The 2,461-nt window shown below is 40.4% G+C and overlaps 1 pseudogene; it reads left to right on the forward strand.

Annotated features, from left to right (window-relative positions):
• Positions 1–1,066: 1,066 nt before the first annotated feature.
• Positions 1,067–1,918, forward strand: LOC108282962 (annotated as a pseudogene).
• The last annotated feature ends 543 nt before the right edge of the window (positions 1,919–2,461 follow it).

The raw sequence follows: 2,461 nt of genomic DNA on the forward strand, positions 1-2,461 counted from the left end.
CCAAGTAGTTGGAATTACAGGCATGCATCACTACTGCCTGGCTAATTTTTCTATTTTTGTAGGGATGGGGTTTCACCATGTTGGTCAGGCTGGTCTCAAACTTCTGACCTCAAATAATCTGCCCACCTCGGCTTCCCAAAGTGTCGGGATTACAGGCGTGAGCCACCGAGCCTGACCAAAATGTTATCCATTTTTGAAGAGGTAGTTCATTCACATTGTTCCAAAAATTAAAGGAAATAAGCTATAAAGTAAAAAATCCCCTCTGTCTCCTCCAACCTAATCACCGAGTTACCCTCTCCAGAGATCATCACTGTCACCAGTATCTTGTATTTTTCCAGAAATGTTCTAAGCTTATGAGGCAAATGTTATTTTCCCTTTATTCACACAGCTTATAACATACTTTTCACAGGATACTATATTTTGTCTTTTCCCTACAAAGAGCCTTCTCTATCAATGCACAAACAGATTCCTCATTCTTGCTTACAACTGCCTGATTTTTTTTTAATTTTAAAAAGTAGAAAAAATAAAATAAATAGACACAGGGTCTCCTTATGTGGCTCAAGCTGGTCTTGAACTCCTGGGCTCAAGGGATTCTCCTGCCTCGGACTCCCAAAGTGCTGGGATTATCGGCTTAAGCCACCACTGGCATGCCTGATATTTCTTTATATGTTTCATTATTTAGCCAGACCCCTTTTGGTAGACATAGAGATTGCTTCCAAAGTTTTGCTATAATAAACAAGCTTATATTTGTATTATTTCACACACTGATAATAAATCTATTGGATAAAATGTCTAGAGGTAAAACTGATGAATCAAAGGAATGCATATTTATAATTTTGAAAGATACCAACAATTTACTCATCATAGAGATGGTACGCCTTTACGTTTTCTTTTTCTTTTTTTTTTTTTTTGCGACAGAGTTTGGCACTGTCACCCAGGCTGGGGTGCAATGGTGCAATCACATTTACATTTCTATCAGTAATATATGAGAGTGACTATTTTCCCATACTCTCCCAAAGATATGCATTATCAAACTTAAAAAAAAAAAATCCTTTTTTTTCTTTCCATGCCTAATGCAGCCGTGGTTTGTGGTCCCAAGAAGCATCTGAAGCAGCTCCAAAACACTGGATGCTGGATAAATTGACCAGTCTGTTTGCTCCTCGTCCATCCACTGGTTCCCACAAGTTGAGGGAGTGTCTCCTCCTCATTATTTTCCTAAGGAACACACTTAAGGATGTCCTGACAGGAGACGATGTAAAGAAGACCTGTGTTAAGATCGATGGCAGGGTCCAAACTGATATAACCTATTCTGGATTCATGGATGTCATCAGTATTGACAAGACAGGAGAGGATTTCTGTGTGATCTATGACACCAAGGGTCGCTTTGCTGTACATCATGTTACACCTGAGGAGTCCAAGTACAAGTGGTGCAAAGCGAGAAAAATCTTTGTGGGCACAAAAGGAATCCCTCATCCGGTGACTCATGATGCTCGCACCATCCGTTACCCTGATCCTCTCATCAAGGTGAATGATCCCATTCAGATTGATTCGGAAACTGGCAAGATTACTGATTTCATCAAGTTCGATGCTGAAAACCTGCGTATGGTGACTGGAGGTGCTAACCTGGGAAAAATTGGTGTGATCACCAACAGAGAGAGAGAGGCACCCTGGATCTTTTGACATAGTTCACCTGAAAGATGCCAGTGGCAACAGTTTTGCCACTCGACTTTCGAACATTTTTGTTATTGGCAAGGGCAACAAATCATGGATTTCTCTTCCCCAGGGAAGGGGTATCTGCCCTGCCATTGCTAAAGAAACAGACAAGAGACTGGTGGCCAAACAGAGCAGTGGGTGAAATGGACCCTGGGTGACATGTTGGATCTTTGTACGTAATTTAAAATAATGTGGCATGATTAATTAAAAATAATATTTTTGTCAATCTGATGAAAATGGCACTTTGGTGTGATTTTCATGTGTATTTTCCTATGATGAGCATAGTTTATTATCTTTTCTCATATTTAGGAACAATTCATATGTTCTTTTCATTGAATTACCTTTTACATGCTTTGTTTTCAACTAGAGTTTTTTGGTTTTTTTCTGAGACGGAGTCTTGCTCTGTCACCCAAGCTGGAGTGCAATGGCATGATCATGGCTCACTGCAACCTCTGCCTCCTGGGTTCAAGTGATTCTATTGCCTCAGCCTCCCGAGTAGCTTACAGGCATGCACCTCCACACCTGGTTAATTTTGTATTTTTCGTAGAGACAGGTTTTGCCATGTTGGCCAGGCTGCTCTTAAACGCCTGACCTCAGATGATCCACCAACCCTGGCTTCCCAAGGGCCACTGATATTTTTATCCAGTTATAGGTGCTCTTTCTATATTAGGGGAATTAATCCTTTGCTTGGAGTAGGTTTCAAATAAGTTTCCTAGTTTGGTATTTAGGTTGCTTTTTTTTTTTTTTT

The sequence above is a fragment of the Cebus imitator genome, unplaced genomic scaffold (assembly GCF_001604975.1).
Source record: "Cebus imitator isolate Cc_AM_T3 unplaced genomic scaffold, Cebus_imitator-1.0 Scaffold253, whole genome shotgun sequence".
NCBI lineage: Eukaryota > Metazoa > Chordata > Mammalia > Primates > Cebidae > Cebus > Cebus imitator.